At 54.7% G+C, this 13892-nt stretch overlaps 1 protein-coding gene across 3 annotated transcripts in view; it reads right to left on the bottom strand.

Annotated features, from left to right (window-relative positions):
* Positions 1 to 8151, bottom strand: part of ELFN1 (extracellular leucine rich repeat and fibronectin type III domain containing 1) — a 93156-nt gene extending 85005 nt beyond the window's left edge. For 2 of the 3 annotated variants that reach the window (XM_081965614.1, XM_081965616.1), the window contains exon 1: positions 8017 to 8151. The gene's annotated coding sequence lies outside the window, so the exon portion shown is untranslated. Of the gene's footprint in view, positions 1 to 3141; positions 3260 to 8016 lie in introns of those variants that run through there. The other variant, XM_081965615.1, reaches the window with a different exon arrangement.
* Positions 8152 to 13892: the final 5741 nt, after the last annotated feature.

Genomic DNA, 13892 nt, shown 5'->3' with positions numbered 1-13892 from the left:
AGCCTCCAGGGTGGCCTACCTCTAAAATTGCGTTCATCTTATCCACAGTTCTGGGTTGGAAAAGAAGCATTAGAGGATAGTAGTAAAATGACCCTTTTAGGTGGGCTACAGGATGGCCCTTTGCACCTTGAGCATGCAAATAAGGCAAGTTTGAAAAGGAATAAGCAATAGAGGAGGGAGGGGAGGGGAGGAGGAAGACTTTGGGGCCCTTGGTGCTCTCTGAGCTTGGTTATTTTCTTGCAGACGTTTCATGACCCAACTAGATAACATCATCAGTGCTAGAAACGAATGGGGTTTGCAGAGAGAAGGAGAAGGAAGACTCTGGGGCCCTTGGTGCTCTCTAAGCTTGGTCATTTTCTTGCAGACGTTTCATGACCCAACTAGGTAAACTCATCAGTGCTGTGGGGGACGGACAGACAGCCTTGGATTCTCTTTGTCTAATGTAAGCTTCACAGGAGCACAGGACTCTGCCTGAAGAAGAGACCTGTGTAAACGGAAACCTTTCAGCCTTGTCTTCCTATTTTCCCAGACAGCTACAGCTGCTGTGGGTCCCTCAAGATCCATCGGCTTTAACCTGGAGGCCTGATACAACAGGCTGAGTTACGGTTGGTTAAATAAACCATGGTTTGTCTGAGTCGATCCGTGGGGAATTTACATAACGCTGGGATCGCAGGCTGCCATCCCAGCATCCAGGCCGGGTGTGATCTGTGAACTGAAGCCCCCCCAAATCTTGCCACGTCTTTCAAGAGTTGGGGGTTTTCACATCACCCACAATTCCCCCTACACCCGGGAATAAATCATCACGGGCTGGCTTCGGGCAACACATGAAGCTTGAAACCAGGGTTACAAACCACATGATCCGAAGGAGGCCTGAAAGAAGCTGTCAAAGGTGGCCCAGGGGGTTGTTTAAAGACCCCTCCCCTTCTCTTCACATTCCATTTGCAAGGACTACCTTTTAAGGCTAATAGAAATGTCCCCCCCCCAAAAAAAAGATTCTAATGGAGGCTTGATTGAACAGGTGACCAGGGCTCTGCTTACACAAAGGTAAAAAAGCCAATTGGAAGGGAACATGAAGGCCAGCGAGGCTAAACTGTAAACAACACCAACACAAGCGTTCAGTTTACAGAGGGGCAGGATATACACAATGTATTGCGGTAGCCTGAACCTTAGCCTGATACAGAGTTGGAAGGGGCCTTGCAGGTCATCTAGTCCAACCCCCTGCCCAAGCAGGAGACCCTACACCATTTCTGATCCAGTTCAGATTGCACCTTGAACCAAAAACAAAACCCCAAATAAAAAGACTGTGCAAAGATACTCCTGACCACAAAAATATGCCCTCCACTCCTCCAGATCTTTTGTCCCCGTTTCCTGGTCTTTGCTAGAAACCAAAACATTATAAGCTGTTCTTATTTCTGGATCTTTCCTTGAGTTTGCAAACTTTGCTTTCCCTTTTCACCATGTCGGAAGGACTATCGTAAGTCTCCCATCCCATAACCACACAGATGTGCCAATCCTCTGAGAGATTGACTCCATGAGTTGGGCCTTAGAGGAGGAAGGAGATTTACTCACAAGTGTAAGCCTTTGCAGTGTAGTAGCAAAGGTGTTGGGCGGACGCCAAGTTCAAACCCACATGGGAATTCCTCGCAAAGGGCTTTGGGGCACTCCCTGACACCCCAGTTGCTGAATTCACACATTCTGACTTTCAAAATGCTCCGCTATCTCCAGGCAGAGGACGGGCAAGTGTGATTGTGGGTCTCTTGGCACACCCTTGGGTCAATATTGTGGCAGAGGTAATGTGTGGAATGTTATCCTGACACCTGCAACGTTGCCGTGGCTTGCACTGCATACAGGCTCACAACACACCATAAATTAACCACCTCTGTGGATTCATCCTCATACCGCCAGGCAGATGAGTCGTAACACACACAAACACACATACTGCCCCTAAGTCTCCTTCCATACAAACCAAGTTTAAAAGTCAGGCCCCTTCAGTTACACACGTGGGATGGACTCTTCTAAGAGAAGCTGGTGTCCGCCCTCCCTCTCCAGCAGACTGATCACAACTGATCAGGTTGTGTGAAGGGGGCGAGGGGGCTGTTCTGCAAGAGGCTCACGCCATGGGGCTGGTTTTCATTCTTTTTTAAGGGGGGGGGAGGTTTAATAGCTGTGATATTGATTTAATTCTTGGTTGTAGGTAACCCAGAGTTAGGTTTAGTGAGGTAGGCCACCCTATAAATGTGATGATAGATAGATAGATAGATAGATAGATAGATAGATGGATGGATGGATGGATGGATGGATGGATGGATGGATGGATGGATGGATGGATGGATGGATGGATATAGACAGACAGACAGACATGAAAGACACGGTAGACAGGATAGACAGATGATACTTGGGTAGATATAGACAGAAGGAAGATGGATGCATGGGTGGGTGGATGGATGGATGGACGGAGACAGACGATAGGTAGGTAGGTAGATATAGAGAGACAGACAGACAGACACGGTAGACAGGATAGACAGATGATAGTTGGGTAGATATAGAGAGAAATAGAAGGAGGGGTGAGAAAGATGATAGACAGATGATAGTTGGGTAGATATAGAAATGGAAGAGAGATAGATAGATAGATAGATAGATAGATAGATAGATAGATAGATAGATAGATAGATAGATAGATATGGAGGGATGGATGTAGATAGATAGATATAGATCGATAGATCGATCCATGAATTCCTGCTGTCTGCGATCCAGCATGGGGGTGGGGGAAGGGCTCAAGGTTTGCGCTCTCCATGATGGCATGATTAACCCCCCCCCTCCCTCCGCCTGGAGCCTTTGAAAGAGCGCGGCGTCTCCCCAGCGAGGGCAAGTTCATTTCCCGGCTTGGAAACCTGGGAGCCCATCTATATTAATGACCTTTTGATTCACCACTGCAAACTTCTGAATATTTCATAGGGTGCAAACGGGCCGCGAAATGCATCAAGCCGGCAAGAGGCGAGAAGGGACGCGCGTGCCCTGGGAAGGCGGACACAGGGAACTGGGGGGGGGGGGGAGTGTGTGTGTGTGTGTGTAAACCTCCGGACTCGAAGGGGAACTTCAATTCACCCTGCCGCTCCGGCCTCCAGGTCACACCTTTCTCACCTTGGAGCCTCGCTCTAGCACGCGAGCGCCGCGGGTTCCATTTCTGCAGCCTCATCCCCGTTGCAAAGGACGCCGCGTACACGTGTTAAGCAGGACAGGGGAGCATCCAGCCTCTCAGCCGGCCCTTTCTTAGCCCCCTCTTGATCCTTTTACGTTTTACAGGCTACGGAGCCGGTCGGGATTCTGCCCAAAACCCAAGCGTCTGACTATGGCTCCATTCACACGACTCCCGTAACAGGCAGAGTTCGCCTTGCGTGTTAAGCTCGCGGCCTGCCAACCTCCGCTTTAAGCCTTGCAGTTCTATAGCTCAATGCTGGTGTGGGAGGCGAACCCAGGCCCGTGTGGGGTCCAGGAGGTCGTGGGAAGCCCCAAAACAGGTGAACTCGACGCGGGTGGGTTAGGCACGTGTGGACCAGACCTGGCCGAGGCCTGGCTTGATCTCCTCACTAGGGGGAAGGGCTCTGACACCCCTCTTCGAAGACTGGGGTCCCCGTCTGCTCTGCAGGAGCCCCCCTCGCTGATCCCGCATCTCCCCAGGGAACCGTCTCTGGGGAGGGCGGGAGGGTCAGACGCCTTCATTGAAGACCCCCCTCTTTCCCACCCTAGCCGCAGGGTCTCCTGGAAACTCGCTCACCTCCTCCGGGCCGGAGACCCGAAAGGAAAGGGTCGTCTTTCTACCTATCTAGTCTGATGGCGCCCGGGGCTTCGCCAAAGGGCGCCTCTCTTGCTTCGGCCCTCTTCCCTGCACCTTCTCGGCAGCCCCCGGGGCGAACTGGAGAGGAGCAGCTGGAGGAGGAGGAGGAGGAGGAGCAACTACGGAGCAGAAGCGAGCCCGGCGTGCAAAACGCAGCTCGCTTCCTCTCCCTGTGGCGAGGAAGTGTGGGAAGGAAGGCGAGAGAGTCAACGAAGAGCACTTTCTCTTCTGTAGCTCAGTCTTTTCCTTCCTTCCCTCCTTCCCTCTCTCCATTTCCTCCCTCCCTCCCTTCCTTTCCCTTTCTTCCTTCCTCTCCTTTTCTCATATCTTTCTTCCTTTCCTTCCTCTCTATTTCCCTCCCTCCTTCCTTCCTCCCCTCCCTCCCCTCCCCCCATTTCCTTCCTCTCCTATTCTCACTTATCTTTCTTTCCTTCCTCTCTATTCCCTTCCTTCCTTTTGAATCAGAATAGAGCTTGGAGATCTTCTAATCCATCCCCCTGTTCAAGCAGGAGGTCCTATACCATTTCAGACAAGTGACAGTCCAGCCCCTTCTTAAAAATCTTCCTTCCTCTTTTTTTTCCTTCCTCTCTTTTTTCCTTCCTTCCTTCCTTCCTTCCTTCCTTCCTTCCTTCCTTCCTTCCTTCCCCAGAGATATCTCCGAACGGTTCTAGGGGGGGTCCTCCCTCCCTCCCTCCCTCCCTCCCTCCCTCCCTCCTACCCCTTTGGCCTCTTTCGACCTTTAGAAAGGCGGAGAGCGAAGGAAAGGGACGGGGTCGTGGGGAGGCGGCCCGGCCTGTCGCGTCAGGGAAAGGGGGCGCGAGGGAGATCGCGCGACTTCCCAACAGCTTCCCTGGACAAGACCCCTCGCCTTCTTAGTGGCGCTCCAACCGGGTTAACGAAAAGGCCCCGGCCAGATTCAAGAGCCAGCAGGCGTCACCGCAAGGCCTCCCGTGACCTTGCAGGGGGCGGGGGGGGGAGAGAAATGGCTGGATTAGAAAACCCAGAGAGGTTTAATCTCCCTGCACGATCCCGAGACGTTGAGAAGGCTTCCCGGGTATCCAACGGGCGTCCCAGGCACAGAACAGCCGGCCAGGAGGCTCACCATTGGGGGTTTGGGGGGCTGAGCTCGCCTGCCAAGCTCTGGACAGACCACCCCTCCTTCGGAAAAATCGTCTCCATGGGAGCAATTGGGACACTGGACTTCGTTCCGTCCGGAGACAAAACGGAGCCCGGGTTTCAGCATCCAGGCGGCGGGGCTGGTGTCAGCTAGGCAGAGCCCTCAGACCCATCGTGCACAGCTGCGCTAGGCTCCGAGGCCGCAGCGGTGACCGAAGGGCGCAAAAGCGCAGCCTTCCTTTCTCACGGCCGAGCTGAGCCCCCTGGGCAGCCTTCCCCCCAAACCGGAATTTTTTCTGCCCGATCCCCATGCACTTCACATGACCCACCGCCCCCCAAACCCTCAAGGGTTTGGCCCGTGATTGCCTGCCTAGCTCTGACCTGGCGAAGGCCTGACGGAGCCTGAGCCACCACCCCCCACCCAACCCCCGCTGGCCTGAGCTTTCAGCCCCGTTCGCGCCTTTGCAAAGTCCACAGGCGTCGTGACTCGCACCCCCTCTCTGCCGTCGCACCTCAGGGGGCTCTCCTCCCCCACCCCCGCTCCCATTTCTCCCTCCCAAGGGAGCTGGGGGTGTGCCGCGGCGGGAGGGTCTCTACACACACACACACACACACACACACACACACACACACACACAAAAGAAGCCATTCAAGGCAAGCAACCAGCCGGGCCTCCATTCCGCCGCTCTTTGAAAGCAGCGCCTGTGGTTTCCAAGCCCTTCTTGGATGGGCCTCGCTGCTCGGACGAGGCCTTCAACAGACGCCCCCCAGCCCTGGGCAGCTAGCAGAGGCCGCGTCGACCCTGATCTAGGCCGAGAGAGTCAACCCTGACCCAGCTGCACCCGCCCTCCTCAACTCCGGGATGGCGGTGGGGGAAGAGAGGAAGAACTTCTGAATATGTAGACCAGCTCTTGCCAATGGGGGTGTAGGAGGAGGGGGCGGTGGAAGAGCCGGGGCGCCTGGTCGTTTTAATTACAAGGCCCTACGTGTCAGCTCGGCTGTTCCGCTTCCTTTTCTGCGAAGGGGCGACTGAGCAGGAGCGGTGGGGAAGACCCTAAGCCTCCAAACGAGCATCCAAGGGGAAGGAATTGAAGCCTTGAGCCCAGCCAAAGAGAGGGGATCTCGGGCGTCAGAAACCAAGCGGCGGGGCTGAGATCCCTAAGGACGGGATTGGAGGGTGGGGGACCCGACGCCCTCATCGGGGAGCCAGGCTTCCCCTAAGCACGCCTGCATAGAAAACGCAAGGAAACCGAGTTAAGGATGCAGGGTTGTCTGCAGGCCGTGGGTCAGGGGGCTTGGCCTGGATTAAAAGGCGGAGCAAGGACCACTCAATTCGGAGCCTCTTCCCCCCCCCCTCCACTCTGTCCCCGTTCAGACGCAGGAGCGGCTCTCCCCACCCACCCCAAACTTCCCCGCTGCCCCCATTTAAAGCAACAATGTTAAAGCTTGGCAGGCACGAAAGAAAGCAGGAACTCGGAAGTCCGTTGGGGCCAGGAAAAGCGGCGTCGTAAAACCTGATCAGCCTTGCTGGCTCGGCGGAGCCTCCCTTGGCAGAGGCAGTCTACCTTGGACGACCGAATAACGGGGCGCGTGGGAGGCGCTTGCTGCTCTCCTAATCAGACAGTCGGAAGAGAGGGCTCCGGGTGGGAGGGAGGCGAAGCGTGAAGAGCTCGGCGAGGCTCGCTTCGCAAGAGACAGTGGTTGATCCTTCCCGACGTGTTCCCCCCGCCAGCGATGGAAACAGCTTTCTCTAAAGCGGGAGTTAACCTGCCACGCCGATTTTTCTCCCGCGAGTTTCCCTGGTGCCAAAAGCAGGCAGACGTCCTCTCGCCGCTCTCCCGGCCCCCCGACGCCCCTTCGGGTTTTCTCTAGATGCCAACCCCACCCCCCTCGAGACGTCCGGATCTCCGTCGCAGGAGCGAGCGAGCGAACCACCCGCTGACCTAGTGGCGTAACCCTTTCTCCGAGCAGGAATCTCCGGCGCGGCTCCTCGGCTCCCCCTCCCCAATCCCAGCCCCTTAGGTTGGTGGGCTTGTCGCCGGGGGCAATCCCCTCCCCAATTTGCCCAGCCCTCCCCCCACCCGAAATCTTGCTTCTACTCGGTGGGGCGCCCACGGAAATACTCGAAGCCAGCTTTTAACCCGGTTAAGCTTTACGACCCGGAGACCACCCTTCTCCCTGGCCAGGCGAGGAAGCCAGAAACGGTGGCGGGCGGGAGGGGGGGGGTAATCTTGCCGGGAGGCGGCGTAGTTCCTTGCTCGCTCCCTCCGGAAGACCCCGCGACGCCCCCCTTCGCAGCGCCCTTGCGAGCCTCGGGAGCTGTCCCTCCTCACGGTAGTGCTGAAACGGTTCGCGCCGCCCTCCGAGGCCAGCGGGTCAGGGCGAACCGGTTCCCTCTCCTTGACGTGTCCCCGGAGGAGGCAGAGAAAGGGGCGGGGGCGGTGTGTATGTGTGTAAGGGTCAGGTTCTCATCTTTAGGACGTTGGGGCTGCCGGACGCCCGTCGGAAGGTGCTTCCCAAGCCGGAGCCCGCCCGGGAAAAGTTTGTCGGCAGTTAGCTGGCACTCTCGGGTGAGCCACACCGAAATGAGATAAAAACAAGTTTTGGGACCGTGGAGACTTCGTCCCTTTTCTTTCTTCTCCGTCTTTTTTTTAAACAACTGCCCCCTCCCCGAATTCATTGGGGAGGCAGAGTCCCTGATGGGGGGGAGGGGGAAGAGAGAAAGGAGCGGCGGCCCCAGGCTGTAGGTGAGAACGGCCTCGTGGCCGCGCTTCCGTCCGCCAATGGGATTTGGGTGGGCTGGGGTTTCGGGCGCCCCCCGGCTGAGCCTCGCCACGGGCGCGCGGTGTACGGGAGCAGAATCCGAGGTAAACGCTGGGCGAGCCGCCTTCCGGCTAATATAATCCTAATAGTAACAACGGCAGCGATTCTACCCGGGGTCGCTGCCTTTTATCTACGGCTCTTGCTCCTGCGGCAGGGGCGGGGATGAGACCTGGAGACCCCCTCCCCTTTTTCTCCCAGCCCTTCTGCTCGCTTGAGCGTCCCCTCCCGCACAGCTCACTTACCTGCCTCCCGACCTCAAAAAGACGAGGAGGGGGCGTCTCGAGGAATCTGGAGGGGCGGCCAGCCCCAGTCTGCGTCTCCTCCTTGCCTTGTCGCCGCCGCCGCTTCTCCGCCTCTCGCTCGCTCGCTCTCTCGCTACCTCTGCCCCCTCCTGCCCCTCCCCCAGCGGCGGCTTCTTCTCCCGGCCAGCCAGCCAGGCGGCAGCAGCCTCTCGCGGGCTCGCCCGCCCGCTCGCTCGCTCGCACCCACACCCAGACGAGAAATCCTTGGGCGGCCTGGAAAGACCAAGCGCCTCCGCCTCTCCCTCCGGCCACCGTCACTGCGTCAAGCCGTCGGCGAGGGGAGCTCCCGAGATCCGGAGTCCGGGAGCGCCGGGGCTCGGCTGGTCTTGAAGGAATCCTGGAAGCCGGGAGAAAGCGGTGGGCGAGCCGTGCGCGGGCGGGGAACAGCCCTTCTCACCCTCCGCCTCCTTTTCGATTCTGATCTCCTCCTCTTTCGATTCCCCGCTCTTGAAAGGGCCCGAAAGGGGGGCGGCCGGCGGGGGGGGGCGTGTGTGTGTGGTGGAGGCGAGGCGAGATTTGCGAGGCAAGTAGCCGCCGAGCGAGAGCCAGCCCGAGCTCCCTTCGCGTCCCTCGCGCGATCCCAGGTTTGATCGTGGAGTGGGGAAAGTGGAAGGGGTGGGGCGGGTAGGGGAGGGCTTGGAAATGTGCGTCGTATGTGTGAATGGAGGGAGGAGACGAGGAAGAAGCGAGGCGGAAGGAAGGAAGGAGATAGGATGGAAAGAGAAGGAAGGAAGGAAGGACGGATGGGAAGGGAAGGATGGATAGGAAGGAAGGGTAAGAAAGAAGGAAGGAAGGATGAATGGATAGGAAAGGTAGATAGGAAGGGAGGGGGAAGGGAGGGAGGAGATAGAAGGATGGGAAGAGAAGGATGGGAAGGAAGGAAGGATAGGAAGGATGGATGGATAGGGAGGAAGGAGGGGTGGTAGGGAGGGCGGAAATAGGACGGAAAGAGAAGGACGGAAGGAAGGAGATAGAAGGATGGAAAGAGGATGGAGAGAGAAGGAAGCAAGGATAGGAAGGGCAGGCAGGCAGGCAGGCAGGCAGGCAGGCAGGCAGGCAGGCAGGCAGGCAGGCAGGCAGGAAGGAAGGAAGGAAGGAAGGAAGGAAGGAAGGAAGGAAGGAAGGGATGTGTCTGCAGCGGAGAACTAGGTTGCGAGCGGGAGAGAAAAGGCGGCGGCGGCGGCTCAAAAAACGGACCGCTCGGCAGAGGCTGAGCCGCAAGCGGGAGGCGGCGGTACCAGGAACGGCAAGCGAGCCGCCTTCCGCCGGGGAGTCCTGCTCTCCTCCCGGCTCTCCTGCCAGCCGCCCCGGAATAACTCTTGCCAGGAGCAGCCGCTGCAAACTTTCATTCCTTTCGGAGTCTCCTTTCCCCGACTGAAAGGCACATTTGGAAGGACGGAGCGGAGGGGGGAGGGGGAGTTAAGGCAGTTCCTCGTCCTCGCCACTACAATAGTCGGTTCCTTCCGCTAGTGGGAGACGCCTCAGTTGACCGAAAGGCAGAGCCGTCTTCGGCCCTTGGCGCTCCCAGCGCAAGAGAGAAGCGCTTTCTCACGACCGTAAAGACACGGGTCTCCTGCCAGAGTCTCTCTCTTTCCTCCTGGCTCTGGCGGGTCTCCCTAGGAAGCCGCCCTGGGGATGGCCGTTGTCCCGGGGTAGAAGAGCCCGGGCTAAACTCGACTTCACGAACTCCTCGCTCTGCCCACTAGCCCGCCCGCTCCGCCATCTGAACGAGCCAGGAACAGAGGCGATCCAGGTGAACGCTGGGGGGGGGGGGAAGAGGCGTGAAACCCCACCGATCAGATGTCAAGCCAATGCAACCATTCCGACGTGCAGAAGAGCCGCTTCGTGGGATTTGGCGATCCAAGTTGCCCGGAGAGGATGGGAGTTGCAGTCCAGTCTAGCCAGCCCGAGACGGTTGGTGGTGCTGTGCCCCCGGCAGGGATGGAGCCAAAGCCGAAAGGAGGAGGGGGCCACGACTAGGACTTACGCTTCCTCCTTCGCAGGTTCTCATCTCCTTGGAACTGACCCCTAGAAAGCTGGTCCTTGACTCATTGGGAAAATTTAATTCCAGCTGATGGAGACAAGAAGGCTGCGAGCCATCCCGATGGCGTTAAGAGCAGGGCAAAGGCTTTCAAGGTCTCCCATTCCAACTTAGGACCTCTGGGAAGCCTCCCAAGGCACCTTCTGGGCTAGACTGCTCCACCAAGTGGAGGTTCCAGGAGGACATTCAGGGCCTCGCCTCACAGGAGCTTCCCCAGCACAGTGGTGCTTATGGGTTTGAGGCTTCTCACCAGGTGCTAAGCTTCTCCCAAAGTCACCCTGGCTTTCCCACAGGTAGGGCCAGATGGCGGTGTTGATCAAAGGCATCTCATTTGAGATGCCTCCAATCTGGACCTCAAGAGTCAGAGCTGAAAGGAGTCATCCACTCAGATCCCAAGGAGAAAGAAGTCCTGGATCTTTACAAGCCCCTGTGGCGTCAACAACCTCCTCTGCAGAGACCAGCAGCCTAGATCCCACCCAGCCAAGGCTGGTGCTGACCAGATCTGGATTCCTTCAGCAGATTCCTCCAGAGGAGACCTTGCCGGGACCAACTGCTCCTAGCAGTCCTTTGTCTCTCTGCTTTCTCTTCAGATGCCAAGGGATCTGAACTGGGATCTGCTAGATCTGAGCAGGAATGGTGGAGCCGGTTGTTAGCTCATGTCTCATCACAGAACCATCCCTTAGAATGCTTTCCCTTTCCAAGGGGGCATTTGGGACCCCAGCCATTATCCCCCACCCCATTGTCCCCTCAGCCTGCAGCGACTAAGTTGCCCTCAATGGCAACAACAGCCCCGTTTTTCCTAATTCTGAAGAAGAATCTTCATTTAACAAGTCCATTTTTTTTGGTAAATAATAAATATGAAGGAAGCAACGGATGGAAGCAATGCCGTCTGGCCATGGATGTTTCCAAACACACTTCCTCCAGAATAAGCCTGATTCAACGTTGTAGGGTACATTCTGCTTGTTTACTTAAAAGTAGACCTTCTTGGATTCTTCTGTGTAAGTTAGACGATTAAAGGCTTGGAGACAAAAACATGTGGAGAACAGTTGCAGGAATTGGGTATGCCCACTTTAGAGAAAAGAAAGACTAGGGGGGACATGATCGCAGTGTTCCAATATCTCAGGGGATGCCCCAAAGAAGAGGGAGTCAAGCTATTCTCCAGGGCACCTGAGGATAGAAGAAGAAGCAACAGGTGGAAACTAATCAAGGAGAGAAGCAACTTAGAACTGAGGAGAAACTTCCTGACAGTCAGAACAATTCATCAGTGGAACAGAAGTTGCCTCCAGAAGTTGTGAATGCCCCAACACTGGAAGTCTTTAAGAAGATGTTGGATAGCTATTTGTCTGAAACGGTATAGGGTTTCCTGCCTAAGCAGGGGGTTGGACTAGAAGACCTCCAAGGTCCCTTCCAGTTCTATTCTGAATGATTGGTAATGTAGTCACCAGGAATCAACCTTTAAACTCCTATGGAATTCTCACCTTCCAGCCCCCAGAAGGGGTCCTTTACTGCTGAGTAAACTTGCTTTCATTATTAAGAAAAGTCAAGCAATTAATCAGGACTAAGTAGTCCAGCAAATAGCAATAGCACTTAGACTTATATACCGCTTTAGAGTGCTTTACAGCCCTCTCTAAGCAGGCTCTCTATAATGTTGAATTGTAGTTCCCAGGAGCCTTTATTTAGTTATAAAATTCATATGCCCCCCCCCATCTCATTATCAGGAGTGACTTTGGGTGCTTAGTTTTAAGAAAACTAAGATCATGGCATCCGGCCCTCTCAAATCCTGGCAAATAGATAGGGGAGAAATGGAGGTAGTGACATATTTTATTTTTCCTGGGCTCCAAGATGGGGACTGCAGCCAAGAAATCAAAAGAAGCTTTCTCCTGGGGAGGAAAGCTATGGCAAATCTAGACAGCAGACTAAAAAGCAGAGACATCACCCTGCCAAGAGAAGTGTGTCTAGTCAAGGCTGTGGTTTTCCCAGTTCCAATGGATGACTGTGAAGGTTGGACCATAAGGAAGGCTGAGCGCCAAAGAATGGAGGCCTTTGTACTCTGAGTCCCTTGGACTGCAAGGCTATCCAACCGGTCAGTCCTAGAGGAAATCAACCCTGACTGCTCTTTAGAAGGCCCGATCCTGAAGAGGAAACTCAAAGACTTTGGCCACCTGATGAGAAGGAAGAAGGACTCCCTGGAGAAGAGCCTCATGCTGGGAACAATGGAGGGCAAAAGAAGAAGGGGACAGCAGAGAAGGAGGGGGCTGGACGGAGTCCCCGAAGCAGTCGGCATGAGCTTCAATGGACTCCAGAAGATGGCAGAGGACAGGAAGGCCTGGAGGAACATTGTCCATGGGGTCGCGATGGGTCGAACACGACTTTGCAACTAACAACAAGAATTCTCTATAAGACATCTCAGGGAGATCTGAACAGGTGCTAAAATCCTTCTTGAAATAAGAAGTGCAGCCAGCAAGCATAATTCTAGGTTAGGATTCAGCACTTCTCGGAGAGTTTCTCTCAATCCAAACAACAGCCCTGAGAGGGAGGCTGAGGTCCGGAGGCATTGGGGAGACCTGCTCTAAACTTTTTGATTCATAGGGCATCTTCTTACCAGACAGCCTTAGAAGCTTCTACTCAAACAGCCCCATGGAATTCAATGGGGCTTACTCCCAGGTTAGTTACTACAGGTATCCTCAGCTGAGCCCAAAACTTATGTTGTCAAATGAGGAATTTGTTAAGTGAGTTTTGCCTCACTTTACGACTTTTCTCGCCACGCTGGCTAAGTGAATCCCTGCCGCCCTTAAATTAGTCCCACTTAGGTTGCTAAGGGAATCCGACATCCTCACTGACTTTGCTTTTCGGCAGGTCGCAAAAGGGGGGGTCGCGTGTTCCTGGGACCGTCTTAAAGGTGAGTCCGTTGTCAAGCATCCGAATGTAAACCACAGGGATGTTGGCGATGGCCATAAAATGAATCATCGTGAGTCGAGGGCTACCTGTATATGTTTTAGAGGACTTATCCCTTAATTTGATCTTGGATGGAAAGGAAGTTCTAATCTGGCCTGGTTGACTGTGTTATTTTGTGTGTGTGTGTGTGTGTGTGTGTGTGTGTGTGTGTTTTCCCTCAATCTCAGTTCTCTGCCAGAGAAATACGTTTCTCAGAATTTGGAATGAAGCTTTTATTTCAATGCCACAACTTCACTTTGAACAGAGAGAGATGTTGAATATCTAAAGACAGTATCTCCGGCTTGCTTATTTTAAAGAAGTAATGATTTCGGTGTCCTCTCCTGACCCCTGCCTGAGTGGTGTGTGTGTGTGTGGTGTGTGTGTGTGTCTTCGCACAATCTTCTGCATGCAAAGAACCATTTGCAGCTAAGAGAAGCTCCAGAAAGCAAAACTGGAAGCAAAAAAGAAAGAAAGAAAGAAAAAGCAGAGAATTTGGAAGCAGGGGCAATAATTTCCTCGAAGATAACATTCACCCAGCTTTGATTGAGAGAGAATAAATATTTAATGCCGTTTTCTGGTCTTTGGATGTAAAATTTAAGAGCTGCAATTTGCCAGGCAGGAAAGGATGGTAGGGAAGATCCGGTGTAAGAAGTGGGCCACTTAAAAGGAGTTTGAATCAGAAAAGAGCTGGAAGGGACCTTGGAGGTCTTCTAGTCCAGCCCCCTGCTCAGGCAGGAGACCCTAAACCATTTAAGACAGGGTCAGTCTCTTCTTAAAAACCTCCAGTGTTGGAGCACCCACAACTTCTGAAGGCAACTTCTGTTCCACTGTTTTAATGTTC

This window comes from Natrix helvetica (genome assembly GCF_964273705.1).
Source record: "Natrix helvetica genome assembly, chromosome: 13".
NCBI lineage: Eukaryota > Metazoa > Chordata > Lepidosauria > Squamata > Natricidae > Natrix > Natrix helvetica.
Note: the sequence above shows the minus strand (reverse complement) of the source record. Positions and strands in the feature narration are given on the sequence as shown.